This window comes from Equus quagga, chromosome 6 (assembly GCF_021613505.1).
Source record: "Equus quagga isolate Etosha38 chromosome 6, UCLA_HA_Equagga_1.0, whole genome shotgun sequence".
NCBI classification, from domain to species: domain Eukaryota; kingdom Metazoa; phylum Chordata; class Mammalia; order Perissodactyla; family Equidae; genus Equus; species Equus quagga.
This window is the reverse complement of record NC_060272.1, coordinates 35,822,136-35,837,091: the sequence shown is the minus strand read 5'-3', so window position 1 is coordinate 35,837,091 and position 14,956 is coordinate 35,822,136. Positions and strand designations below refer to the sequence as shown.

The window sequence follows — 14,956 nt, the reverse complement described above, 5'->3', positions numbered from 1 at the left end:
ACGGAACAAGTGAAGTCCTTGGTTGCCCTATGTCACTACGAACATAAAACGAGGTAAACACTGATTCTGTCTTATGATTTGGTTGAACTTTGGCTAATGATGTATGTTGTCAGCAGATCCTTCTGCTGTAATTCTTGCCTCACAGCTGGCTAAGGAATATTTATCTTTGCACTCAAAGTATCTAGAAAGTAGAGGTACAAGCTTGTATTTCCATGCTCTTTGTAGGCAGAAGGAAAGTTTGCTGACCCCTGATCATATATTTTTGCCTTTAGTGGGAAAATACATAGAACCAAAGAATTAAAGTATTCCAGATCTGCTTTTGCCTCAAGAAGTTATCTAGTCCCTTCTCGCATGTCATACATAAGGATACTGAGGTCCAGGGAGCTTAAGTGATATGCCCAAGGCAGCAAGGATGGGATCGGAACCCAGGTTTCTAACTCTGAGTCCTGGAGACTATTGCTATTTTTTTTCCTGTCATGATATTGTCCGGCTTGAATTCATAGAAGTGATCATTTTTGTTTGAACTTATATTTTGCTTCATTCAACGTATCAACTACAATTCAACAGATTGCCTTCTGTGTGGACTGCTTACCAGGACTTGCCCTCACGTGGCACTGGAGTCTTTATAGCAAAGATGTTAGGTTCCTCGTAGCTCAGAACCCACACAATCATCCCTAGAGGTTTTAACTTAGTGTATTTAGAAGCTAGTAAAGCATTTCCCAGAATGATCGCATCTGTAACATGTAATGCAAACTCTTTATTGTTACTATTGTATCAGTAAGTAATGCTTTATGCTGCAAATCCTGTCTAACTGGCTTAAGCAATAAAGATGTTTAATTATCTAACACACAAGTGGTGACCAGAGGTTCAACAATGTCTCCAAAGTCCAAGACTCTTCCTAACTCTCTGCTCCACCATCCTCAGTGTATTGGCGTGCCGACTCGTCTCAAGATTGCTGCATTATTTCAGGGCATCTCATCTGTATTCCCAGCAGCAACAAGGGGAATAGGTCAGTACTGGTGATTTTCTTTTCTTTTTTTGAAGAAAATTAATGTTTTTTAGAAGCTTGTCCACTCCTAACCTGTAGACTTCCTACTTCTCATTGGTCAGAACTGTGTCATACATTTTCTCTTGTCTGACAAGGGACTGGGAAAGAGTTATATAGCTTTTTCACCCCTATAGTAGATGTGGGCAAGAGAACTGTACTAGACATTAGCATTGAGTTAGCCAAGCTTCAATGTAACGTAACCCAGGATTAAATATGTACCACGACTATAAGTAATATTCTACATCAACTTCTAATTCTGCTTTATTGTGTGGTCCATCTTCTCTGATGGACAAGTCAGAAGGTAGGCTTCTTTGGTTAGATTCAAGGGAATTTACTGTGGTGCCAAATGTGCCCAAACTTAGGGGCATGCAAAGTTAAAGGGTCAATAGGCAGGCTGGGATCAAGATGTGAATAAAAATGGGTCATTCAAAGGAGAGAAAGTAGATGAAGGTGGTTAAGGTTATGGGCTTTGGAGCCAGATTGTGCTAAATTCTGACGCTGTTACTCCCTAACTACGTGACTTCACCAAGTTAAATAACCTCTTTAAGCCTCAGTTTCCTCATGTATTTAATGAGGATAATAATAATACCTTACTCATTGGGTTGTTGTGAGGAGTTATAATTTCCTGAGCACAGTCTCTGGCTCATGGTAACTGTTCATTATCACCATCATCATCATCATCATCATCATCATGGTCATCATCAAAACAGGAGAGGTTTGAAGGACAGGCATTAAGAATCGGTTTGTAGAATAAAGAACTCTCAGAACCTGAAGTCCGAGGAGGTTAAGTACAAAAGCAAGAGAGTGAAATCCAGCAATACATATTCCCTGCAGTGAGGGTGGGCTGACGCCATTAAAAGGATTGCCTGTTGAAAGATAGTACAAATGACTCATATATGGGGGTATACCTCTTACCTTGTGGCTTAAACACATCTGTAGGAAGATAGTGACTGTTTTGATTCTAGAGTATAGAAATAGGATGGTGGAGGGGAGAAATGCTGGCAGTAGAACCCCAAGGAGACTGAGTGGATGGGAGTCTTCTGGTTATGGGTCTTCAGCCAAAAGCGTCACAGCCACTTTTGAACCCTTGACTCTAGAAGCCTTAGAGCCTTAGCTTCTCCCTTTGTTCTTCCTTGGCCTACTTTGATTGATTGATTGATTGATTGATTTTGTGTATGTATGTCTGTTTTATGAGTCACTGGGGACGCCCATTAGCAGTGCTCACTTAGATACCAGTAGCTCTAAGTAGGGTGGGCATTTGGGCTGGTTGGAATGTAGCTTGGTTCACAGACCTGTGTAACGTGTCTAAGGCCATCACTGGCTAGGATCTAAAGTAGGGTGGAAATGCAAGACTAAGTTTAGGTGGTTTCCATCTGGGGCTGGATAACATCTGACTACCAAATAGATGGCTGTTCATCTGTATGAACAGGTGTGAGTAGTCAGTTACACGGCTTCCTCCCCTTCCAAGAAAGCCCTGATGTAGAAGATAACATTAAAAACATATGCTAGACATTATTATCTATGTTAAATAACTTAATCCACAAAAGAACTCCGTGAGGTAGGTATAATGATTACCCTGATTTTTTTTTTTTAAGATTTTTTATGTTTTCCTTTTTCTCCCCAAAGCTCCCCGATATGTAGTTGTGTATTTTTGGTTGTGGGTTCTTCTAATTGTGGCATGTGGGATGCCACTTCATGGCCTGATGAGCAATGCCATGTCCGTGCCCAGGATTCAAACTGGTGAAACCCTGGGCTGCCGAAGCAGAGCACACGAACTTAACCACTTGGCCACAGGGCCGGCTCCTGATTACCGCAATTTTTACAGATGAGAAAAGTGAGGTAAAGTAACTTACAAAGATCGTAAAAGTGTCTATGTGTTGGAAAGAAGACATGACTAGGTGTAAACTTGCAAGTTTAGACTTATGCTAAGACCCGTGACTTCAGAAAGGCTAGGAAAATTGGTCTGTGGTTGTTCTTACAGATTGCTTTATTCTAACATTTGCATGAAGAAGTGCAGTTTAATGAAGCATTGATCCAAACCCTTTGCACTATGACAGAGAGAGTGTGAAAAGAGAAGAGCGCACATCTGGGCTTTTCCTGACATATGTTAGCCAATGACTCGTGCAAGGCTCCTCTTTGCCCTCAAAGTACACACATAATGAGATGACTGGCAGATGGGTAGATGTGTCCTACAGCTACTAGGGTGGAAGTTTTTAAGAGTTCAGACTTGATGGAGAGGTTCGAAGTGAGGGGTTGTTAAGGAAAATGTTATAAAGGTTGAGTTGGATCTTGTGAAGGACGAATAGAAGGTGGTTGGGCAGGAAACTCCCAGCGTGGGCAAAGATATGGAAGAAGAAAAAAAAAATGCAGTGCTTAAACACGAGCAAATAGTTTTGCCCGGAATATAGGGCATATGAAAGAGAATATTTGGAAGTAACAGGGATGGGAGACAGATCACAGACGACTTTAAACGCCAGGCCAAGGAGTGTGAACTCTACTCGGTAGGCAATGGGGGAACTTATTAAATAAAATCTAAGTAAAGATTGGGGCCCTGGAGGAAGGACAATTTTTATCTCATTCACACCTCCATATAAACTCAGCCTGGGCTATTACAGTCACTGCCTGACTTGTGACTCCAGATTGAAGGCTGTGGCAGAGTAGTTCTTTCAATCCTCATTATTGTCTTCCTGATGACCACCACATGTCTGAAAGTAAGACTTAGGCAAAGAACTGTTAGATAGATGGTAAATGAGTGGAACTGGGATTTATGTTTCTGGCTCTCAGATCAGTTTGTTCAATTAACACATATTTTTGAGCATCTTTTTAGTTACAGTAGATACAGCCATTAGCCAACATGGTTTTAGGGACACGGTCATCCCCAAACTTAATCTACTATATATCTGATTGGCTCAAGCTTTAATTTCTTGGATGTGACTCCTTTATACTGCTCCTGTGGAGCACGCGGGTCTGAGCTTCCATTTATCTCTTGCCCACCTCCCTTCATAGTCTCTTAACTGGGCTTATGGCTTTTGCTCTTGAGACTCTATATGCACTTAGCAGCTAGAGTAATGTCACAAAAGCAGAAGTCAGATCTTGCACTCACTTTCATAAAATCCTTCAAAGTCTCTGATGACACCTAGCTTAAAATTCAAACACCTCTCCACACCCCACAGGTCCTTGTATGAACACCTTCCCCTACTGCCAAGACCTCTGATCTTACCCCCCTCCTCTGTCTGCCTTGCTCACTATGCTCCATCCTCACTGGGTTCTTGCTGTTTTGAACAGTCATAGGGTATTCTTGCCTCAGGAACTTGACTCTTGCTGTTCCCTCTGCTTGGAATCTTCTTCCAGATTCTAGAATGGCTGCACACCTCCTCCCCCCAATGCCATTCAAATCCCAATTCAAATGTCAGCTCCTCAGAGAACCATCCTCTGACTAGCTATCTAGCTATCTGTCAGGCTCTTGGCACTACGTAAAATTATACTTTTGTTTGTCTATTTGTTTATTGTGTATATAGTTCGTTAGAATGTAAACTCTATGTAGAGAGGACTTCGTTTACTTGTTTATTTTGGTATCCTCAGCACCTAGAACAGGGCCTGGCCCGTGAGCGTACAATTAGTATTGACGAATGAATGAGTGATTATTCTTGGGACTTCTTTCACAGCTTAGAAGAAAAGTTGTTTCATCCCTCAAAAAACTTAACATCTATCTATATATATTTTCCTCACTTATCACAGCTTCAAGTCTGCCACTCCTGACTTTTGCAACCCCTGAATAAGTGACATCCATTTTAGGCATATTAATGGGAGTCTGTAAATAGTAGAGTGCATTTCTGACTTTGATTCTTTTGGCTGCCATGAATAGTTTTTCTCTGGTTGTTAGTAATTAAAACAAACAAGCAGAAAGACTCATATTATTCTATCTCATTGCCAAATTGGATATTGCTCAACTCAAAATTAAATGTACACACACCCATAAAACTAGCCAAACTGGCTATTACAATTACATAAAGTTCCTTGTGTTCATTAGCAGTGTTGCCTTTCATGGGTTTATCCTGTTTGGCATGTACATCAAAGTAACAGTCATAAAGACTTCTACAAAAATTTGGAGCATGTAGATGTGGAAAAATTTTTAAGATTTTTTTTTTTGTTTCCAGCTAAATTGCAACAAAAGCACAACCTTGTCATTGCGATATAAAGCTTAAGGCACAGAATAGAGACATTCAGTATTTTGTCAAAATTTGGTACTTTAAACCCAACTGCCAGAGTCATCTAAAAGCAGCAGATATGATTCAGCTTTGTATTCTGCATCTTGGGAATTAGTGTCAGAATACCAGCCCTGATCGCTTTAGGGAATGATTCATTCGCTAACATGATTAACAATTCTGAGACCCAGCAATGTTGGCCATTAACATCAGAGTTTTGGAAGCTGCCTAAGTTTAACAGCATTGGGCATGTGTTTGTTTGTACTCCAGGGGAAGAGGGGGTCCTGAATCTGCTGTTCTAATTTTTAATGTTTTTATTGCATCCAGGAGAAAGAACTTAGGATTTGCACAGCTTTCCATTTTCTTATGGGCAATAACTATTCATGAGAAAACCAAAACAATAACAGATAGTTCAGGGAAATTAAGAATAAAAAAGAGTGACAAAGGCTCATCCAGAAAACTTTGTGGATTAAGTTCTTGGAGGTTTGATGAGTACGTTGAGTAAAAAAATATTTAGTCTCAATTCATTGTTTGATTCAAAGGCGGGACTCTGCACCTTTGATTTATTTTTTTTACTTTTCCTTCTTCTCCCCATGGCCCCCTAGTACACAGTTGTGTATTTTAGTTGTGGGTCCTTCTAGTTGTGGCATGTGGGATGCCGCCTCAGTATGGCTTGATGAGTAGTGCCATGTCTGTGCCCAGGATCTGAACCTGTGAAACCCTGGGCTGTCAATGCCGAGTGCGCGAACTTAACCACTCGGGCACAGGGCCAACCCCTGTACCTTTTTGAACATAAGGAATTCAGAAAGACTGGGGCAGATTGAGATTGGTGTTATGTTTGTTTACATGCCTGTCTCTAAGGGTAGACTGTGACCTTTCTGAAGTTAGACCTTATTCATCCTTATTTCCCACTGTCTGGCCTGGCAAGTTGTGTAGCTTAATAACAATGATGATTCTGATGATGCTGGTAATGGCTACCATTACTCAGCTAACCATAGGCCAGACACTATGCTAACTGCTTTTCATATATTACCTTATCTAATTCTCACAAGACTATATTCTATCCATATTTTGTGAAGTGTCCTAAATCCATGCTGTTAATTACTACTCTATAGTCTGTTGCCTGGATGAATGAGAGTGTAGTTAACAAAGGACTCCCTCCTCCACCTGGCCCCCATGACTCAGTCAAGAGTTAAAAGGTGACAAACAGAACTAGGCAATGCTAATGTCCCAGAACTAACCACGGTTTCACCAACCAGTAAGAGAAGAGAAACCTTCAGTGTAAGTAACCAGAGATGGAGGAATTATCTGTCAAGGTTTACCTCCAAATGTGAGGAGCACGGTGGATTTAACAAAAAGGGGAGAGAAAGAAAGTGCCACAAAAGGGAAACCTGAGCAAAGAGAAAAGTAGGAATTTTTTAAAAAGAGGAGGTAGATTTTCATTCTCGGAAGCTTCCAAAGTGATGCTTTTAAACCCCCATCTTGTTCAGATTCCTGCCAGTATGCATGAAGCAGGAGAACAAAAAAGCCAATGGAAAGGTTCGAGCACGCCTCTGAACACTGAGCTGTCCTCCCCATCCGCTTTCCCCGGAGGAATGTGAGCGTTGGAAGCAAACGGGTGGAAAGTTTTGCCCATTTCGGCTTCCTTGCTTTTGCGCGTGGGCGTCAGTTTGTGCGCCCGACTCTTTTAAGGGGAGTTCAGGTTGCTTTACCTGCTACTGAGTCTTAACAGGGCGAGACATGTGCCTGTGGTTGCAGGCCTGTCCCAAGAGAACTTGTCATACTGGATATGGAAATCGTTAAAGCAAAGTGGGAGGCCAGCTTGTCTTATTTTCATGCCGATACTTGGGTTGCTTTCCTCCTGCCCTGCTAGAGCATGGCATCGCTGGAGCGAGTGGGACCAAGAGGAAACCATTTGCATGTAAGGCTCACCTGGCAATTCTGGAGCAGTTAGCCAAGAGTGCCACTTTCACAGACAACAGGCGTTAAAAAGATATGTCCCCCATCAAAAAACAAAGGAAAAGAAATCACAGGTTTTCCCAGCTCTTGCTCTCTCTCCTCTCTGTGGATCTCACAACCTTGAGGGCTCTCCAGCTTTCCAAACTGATTCTTTCTAGGTTTCCTTCTCTGGTCCCTGATTCTGTCAGGACTGTCCTCTGGCTTCTATTTGACCAATGGTTTTAGAAGAACTGATTTAAGCCTCAGTATTAGCGTGCTGCAGGTCTGCTGTAGGGAAACAACTCACCTTCGTGAAGCCTGCGTCAGCAGCCACGGATGGAAGGTGCTCCTCCGATAATGTGATTAGGGAAGGGTTAAGGACGGGTAAATTTCAATGTTAGGAGATTTAATTTGGATAAACATTATAAAACTTTTCTGCTTATCAGAATTTATCTGATCCTTTCTGTTTTTTCTTTGTTCCACAAATTTTCCAAGAACAGGTACCAGAGTGATACCCTCCCTCCTTCCTTGTCCGGAGCAGATAGGAACTTCATGAGACTTGACATTCCTGTGATACATTGATAACTTCCACTTCAGGGGAAACAAAGGAGGGTGCAGACGCATACAAATGCAAAACCAAACAAGATACCAACAGAATGACTTAACAATCCCCTCCTCCCCGGAAGGTTCTAGTGAAAGAAGCAGTATTTCTAAGGAGTTCAGTTGTTTTTTCAGTCTTAATTTACTCTTTCCTAGCAGGTAGCAGTGGATCAGTGAGAGGTTTTTGCTTTTGAGAGCTCCTATCCAGGGGACAGACAGCAGATAAGGCTGTCTGTCCCCTCCTCCCAACTTTCATGTTTTTCTGAATCCATTTTTAAATTTTTTTTTTTGAGGGAGATTAGCCCTGAGCTAACATCTGCCACCAATCCTCCTCTTTTTGCTGAGGAAGATTGGCCCTGAGCTAACATCCATGCACATCTTCCTCTATTTTACAAGTGGGATGCCTGGCACAGCATGGCTTGATAAGCAGTGTGTAGGTCTGCGCTTGGGATCCGAACAGGTGAACCCTGGGCCACAAAAGCGGAACATGTGAACTTAACCACTCTGCCACTGGGCCAGCTCCAGAATCCATTTTTAATTTGCTGTAGTGCACATGGGCCAAAAATAATCCATATATAATGCACAGCTAATTTATATGCATCCTTCTCAAGGAGGATAAAATTGTCATTGCTTCCTGTCTCCCAATGTGATTTCTTTTTTTCTATGACACAACCTAATTTCTCCCATTTTTTCGTGTTTACTGATTGATGGTCTATTGTCCCGCCCTCTATTTGTGTGTCTTATATTTCCTGTTGTATGGAAAGGCTCATCAGTCCAAACCACAAGCAGGCAGAGCCAACGGGACTTTTGGGGGAAAGGAAATGGTTTGGTGGAAGCTCTTATTTTTTGTTTGATAACTGGAGTGAATACTTTTTAAAGACTATTTTCTCTTTTGGGAAAATTGGAAGAAGAATTATGTTCATTTTATAGTTTCTACTTGTTGGGTACGTATTTTATCCAAAAAAGAAAAAAGGAAAATTCCACGCCCCAGGAATCCATCTGTTGTTACATTTCACGAGAACTAAATGCACTGAAAAATATGGCTAAACACACTTTGTTCACGTTTTCTCCACCTTTGGACTGATGCCAGTCATAAAACTCCATCTTGTATAGACAATCTGTTAAAATAAGTTACTAAGAAACCCAAACAGGTGTAAAGGTCATTGTTAGTGTGAGTGGGCTTTCTTTTGCTTTGGTTATAACCAAACCCAAACTCGCTTCGAGATGGTGTTTTATAGTCGATGTTTTAAACTGTAAACCACATTATATGGTTGTAGAGCCACACCCGCAGAGTCAGTTTTCCTGTTTCGGAACTCTTGTGCGATCCAGTGCATAATTCATACTCATTCGTCATGTTCTCACTTTGTTCAGATCTCAGAGCTTTATGAGCAGGTTGCTCCACTGCATTTTAAACATGTCATCTTTCCCAAGGTGTATTTTAAGAAATATATGGGCAATGAAAAGAAAGCCAAATGTGTCCTTAGTATGAAAGACAGAGGATGTTGGTAACAAACTGGAAGAGATTCTATTTCTGGAGAGCCTGAAGAAAATTTATCAAATTATGGGAAGGGCATAGGTTTGAGAGCAAAAGTAAATGCATTTAAAGTGAAGAGACTACTCTTTTCTACCATTTTCTGAGCACTTATTAGATACCGGCCATTTTGTTAAGCACTTTACATACATTATCTCATTAAATCCTTGATAAGCTTCTGTGAAATATCAAGAATGTGGGTTAAGATAGGTGAATGACTTGCTCAAGTTCTCATAGCAAGGAATTAGCTGATGTACAATTCCAGCCTAGTGTGGTTAAACTCCAACAGAGCCTGCGTCCTAAGGCCACCTCCTTGATGGGGTTCTCTCTGTGGTGGTCCCCCACATACCTGCCCCCCTGAGCCTTAATGTTACAAGGGCAGAAGAACAGAAGTGTCCTTTTGCATTTGGCCTGGATTTTCAATGATAAGATAACGAACGGCTGGTGATAGTGCTGAACATTTAGATGTTCTTGGTTGGCTCAGCCCAGCTGAAGAGCTTCTATGCTCATCTGGATAGAAAGGAAATATGTGACACATAGACTTGTCTTGCTTTTCTCTAAGTATGAACACTGGTGAGTCATTAGTTTTAATAAAGTCAGACCACACCTTTTTTTTCTTTTCTGTGCAGAAAAATCTATTGATTTTCACAACCCATTCCTACCTTAAATGAATCTGTTAAATTGCAGAAATTTTAAATGAAACTTTTCAAAATCCTTTATCTACCAGCCTAGAAGCAGGAATGTTCCTTTTTTTCCTTCAGTCTTTCCTAAGGAAAAAGGACGCTGTCAGAGCTTGATATGTGAAGTTGCCTTGGCTGACTTTGGAGATTTCTAGACCAATGCTCTTTTTTTCTCCCAAGATAGCACATTTATAGCAATAATCATTCTGAGATGTAGTATCACTTTCCTTCATTCATCTGTGCCTATGATTGTGTAACTTTCAATCAAATGAGATTAAAAGAAAAAATCATATTCTTGTGAATTAGAAATTAGACCTCAAGGAACTTATAAGTTAGTTGGGGTGTCACAAAAAACTGTAACACTTTACCAAAGGATGGGATTAGTTACCAAAGGAGGGGCGGAGTAGCTGCAGGAGTGTGTTTTGGTGGGGGTTAGGATGGAAGGGTAGCTTGTCACTGCTGCCTGGAGCAGCTGGAATAAATGAATGAGTCAGCATTTGAGCTAGATCTTGAGGGAGAAAATGAATTTGGTGAGGTGAAAATGAGCAAGCAGAAGAAGAAATTGCCTTGCGTGAAAGGAACATGAAAGGTGGAACATGAAAGGAAACTCAAGGACAGGAATGAATACTACATTTGGAGGGAATGGCAAAGAATATTGGGAAAGATAAAGATGTGTGTTTGCCATACAATGATTGGACCAGATCCTTTGCTTTCTGCTGCAGGGGTTTTCTAGACCTGTTTAAAGAAGAAAATAGATCCCGGCAAGACCTCCAGCTGGCTACTGCAAGATATGGGAGGAAAATATACTTCCTTAATTTTTTCCTACTTTCCACATCGTAATCAATGACAGGACAAACCTTTCTTACTGCTATTGCTGCTAAGACAATAAATGGATGAATAAATTGGCATATTTTATAAGGAAAAAATGGCTATAATAAAGACTGTCTAAAGTAGGTTTCTCAGTCTCAGCACTATTGGCATTTTGGGCTGGGTAAGTTTTTGTTTTGGGGCATAGTGACTGTCCTGTACAATGCAGGATGTTTAGCAGCATCCTTGACTCTACCTACTAGATGCCAGTAGCACCCACGACCCACTCCCCGAGTTGGGAAAAGCAAAAATGTTTCTAGACCTTGCCCAATGTCCCCTGGGAGGCAAAATCATCTCCACTTGAGACCTATGCTTTACAGTAGATAGAATGACCTAGTACAGGCATGGTTTCTTTATGCCTGGAAACGCGCTGAGCCGGGGTGAAGATTTACGACCTGAGAAAAGGCAGCCACAGCAGGTGTGGAGCTTGAGAAAGGATAGTGTTTCTGCTCTGAAAGGACCTTAGGGTCAAGAACATGTCTTGTTCATCTTTGAGTGCTCTCCCTAGGGCCTAGCACAGTTCCCACAACCTAGAAAGCGGTCGATAAATGTTTGTTGAATAAATGGGATATTTGCTTAGAGTCTCAGAGAAGAAATCATAGGAACAAACAGCTATTTCCTTATAGCTGTATCTACTTATTGCCTTTTTGTGTTCTGTTTGAGGGTCTCCTGAATATTGCAAAAGTAACCAAAGACACCAGGATGATCACATGCAGCAAACGTGGGAAAAAGGACAGAGTGACAAATATCACAAGGCCTATTTTTCAGATTTGTTGTCAGAAAGTGTAGGGTTTGGAAGAGAGGGTGTATGGAAGAAGTTGGGCTAGAGCCCTGCAATCTTCCAGCCTCCCTTATAGTGGAGATTTGTTACAGTTCTCATTGTTGCAACTTACTAGTTTGACATCTCTTGCCTTTGAAGTTTATGTCTTGTCTTAACCAGGGTTCTATGTATCTTCATTGCAAGGGAGCAGGTAGGGATTCCTGAGTCCTGAGTTGTGGAACCTCTGCCTCTTTACTGAAAGACTTGGCTAATGAGGAGTGGAGGGAGATGCAATGGAGAGTCCTGGGGTGGGAGATGAGCTTGTTTTGGCAAAGATGTGTGTGTCCATCTCCTTCCGACCAAATGACGACAAAGTAAAGGATGAAAATAGCCAGCTCACTTTTTATCCTCTTGGGACTCTTGTTTCCACCCTTTACTCACATCTTTCATTTTTGATTAATGTGTCATTTTGTATTTAACATATTCCTCATTACTAATGACTAGTCTTAAAAATTCCAGGGTTAGGATTTAAATGAGGGAACTTCTCTTCGGAAGATCTTTATGTGAAAAATAGAAGTTGGGGCGCTGGCCCCGTGGCCAAGTGGTTAAGTTCGCGTGCTCCACTGAAGGCGGCCCAGTGTTTCGTTGGTTCGAATCCTGGGCGCTGACATGGCACTGCTCCTCAAACCATGCTGAGGCAGCGTCCCACATGCCACAACTAGAAGGACCCACAACGAAGAATATACAACTATGTACCGGGGGGCTTTGGGGAGAAAAAGGAAAAAAATAAAATCTTTAAAAAAAAGATTAAAAAAAAATAAAAAAATAAAAATAGAAGTTGGGCATCCTCTACTACAGGCACCTTTTGCTGATCTCTCCAGAGTACACCATGGCAGGCATCCTTTTCATCTCGTTCTTGATACTCCATCAGTATTGGCATCTGCTGAATTCCAGACTCACATACTCAAGCTCCTAGTTGATATCTCCACTTGGATATCTTTTAGACATCTCAAGCTGTATATGTCCCCACAATGAATGATTTTCTGCCTCCCCTGCCAACCTGCTCCTGTGTCCTTATCCATATCATTCAAAGGCAATTCTATCCTTTCGGTGGCTTAGGTTGAAATCCTCTCTTCTTTGTCTCACACCCCATCATCACACTCTAACAAAGCTTGTTGGCTTTATTTTCAAAGTATATCTAAGATTTGAACATTTCTCACCACCTACATTACTATCATTCTGGTCTGAGCTACCCAAAACTCAACAGAGTGGCTGGGATGCCATTTTAAAATTGTAAGTTAGATCTTGCCGCTTCTTAACTCAAAATCTTTCAATGTCTCTCTGTCTCAGAGTAAGAGGCAAATTCTTTCCATTGTTTGATAACTCCCCCCACCCCTTTATCTCTCACGCTTTATCTCCTCTAGTCTCTCCTCACTCATTCACCAGCTCACCTCCTACTTGCTGTTTCTTAAACACGTGAGACATGCTCCACCTGTTCCCTCAGCCTGCAACCCTCTGCCCCAGGTATCTGTGTGGTTACATTTGGCCTCTTCAAATCTTTGCTTAAATATCACCTTATAATGACACCTACCCTGATTATGCTACTTAAAACTAGGACTTGTTTTCCACTCCACTTTCCCTCCATCCTTTTTTTTAAAAATAGCACTTATCAACTTCTAACATACTTTATAATTTATTTATTCACCACATTTATTTTTTTGTTTCCCATGCTAAAATGGAAGCCTCGCAAGGGCAAGGATCTTTGTTTATCCCAAGCACCTAAAACAAGGCCTTGCACATAGTTGTTGCTCATAAATATTTGTGGTTGAAAAAAATATCTCTTTCAAAGCACATACTTGCTGTTTACTCAGTCTCTTTTCCTGCCCAGATAGTAACCTTTTTTGGGGAAAATGGTCAATACAATGCACTATATTGCGGTGGCTAATAGTATTCTTTTCCTTAAAGCGTGCTCCTCAAATTGTATAAGCTTCAGACCCTGTAACTCCTGGCCTGCTCCTGTTCCTCATAGGGTTATTTTGAGAATTAAAGAGATGATGTGTGTATAGATCTTGGAAAAGTGCCTGATACTTTAAGGTTAAAGACTGTTATATTTTTCATGCCCCCTCCCCCACCACACACATTGTGATTAGCTCAATACCTGGAACAGAGTAGAGGGTCAAAGATACATCTTTGCTTATAAACAAATCAGTTGAATGAATGATTATATTTTGATATGATAGTTCAACCATCTTCTTAGGTTTTTATTTCTAGGTGCCGTCTCCTTCCTGTTTTTTTTAAGACACTTTTTTTGAGCAGTTTTAGGTTCACAGCAAAATATAATTGGAATCATACAGTATGTAGCCTTTTCAGATTGGCTTCTTTCCCTTAGTAATATGCTTTTAAGATTCCTTCATGTCTTTTTTTTCTTTTTTTTTTTGAGGAAGATTAGCCCTGAGCTAACATCTGCTGTCAATCGTCCTCTTTTTGCTGAGGAAGACTGGCCCTGAGCTAACATCCGTGCTCATCTTCCTCTGCTTTATATGTGGGACGCCTGCCACAGCATGGTGTGCCAAGTGGTGCCATGTCCACACCCGGGATCCCAATTGGCGAACCCCAGGCCGCTGAAGGGGAGTGTGCGAACTTAACCACTGCACCACCAGGCTGGCCCCCCTTCATGTCTTTTCATGGCTTGATAGGTCCTTTCTTTTTAGAGTTGAATAATATTCCATTATCTGGATGTACCCTAGTTTATTTATCCATTTACCCCTCCTTCCTTTTTAAAGTTAGGTTTCTCTTTTCGGAGATTTGTCTAAAGAGTCATACAAAAAAGCTCACGTTTGGTTCTGCTTGCATTTTATTACGTACCTATCAAGACGATATCAAATGACATGGTGTTCCATGACATTTTTAATTTGTGAATAAGAGTGAAGGTCAGAATCGTTTATTTTCTCAGCTGTCCTTGACATAATGTAGTGCTAAACCATATAGTGAGTGTAAACACATGACAAATGGCAATGAAGGTGAAATACGACTTTTTTAATGGCCCCTTTCTTATTTTGTTAAGTGCCTATGTTAACAATATGTGAGTTTTCCTAAGGTTCCTGCCTTCAGTCTTATCTTTTCCATCATATTGATTTCTTGTACCTGCCATGTTTATATTTAACGCACTAGCTAGATAAATATATTTTAAATATCTCACTGTGATGGCTGTTTCTATAGAGTAAGGCAAACTCTGTGAAATAAATCTCATGGGAAAAAAATAGTTGAGACAAGGGTTTAGAAATGACCTCTGAATTGTTTTTACTTTCTTACTTCCCTTTATCTCTC

At 41.0% G+C, this 14,956-nt stretch overlaps 1 long non-coding RNA gene across 2 annotated transcripts in view; it reads left to right on the top strand.

Moving 5' to 3' along the window:
- The first annotated feature begins 884 nt into the window (after positions 1-884).
- The window catches only part of LOC124240859 (uncharacterized), a 48,306-nt gene continuing 34,234 nt past the window's right edge, over positions 885-14,956 (top strand). For both annotated transcript variants that reach the window (XR_006889037.1, XR_006889036.1), the window contains exon 1: positions 885-1,009. This is a non-coding gene — a long non-coding RNA (uncharacterized LOC124240859). The remainder of the gene's footprint in view (positions 1,010-14,956) is intronic.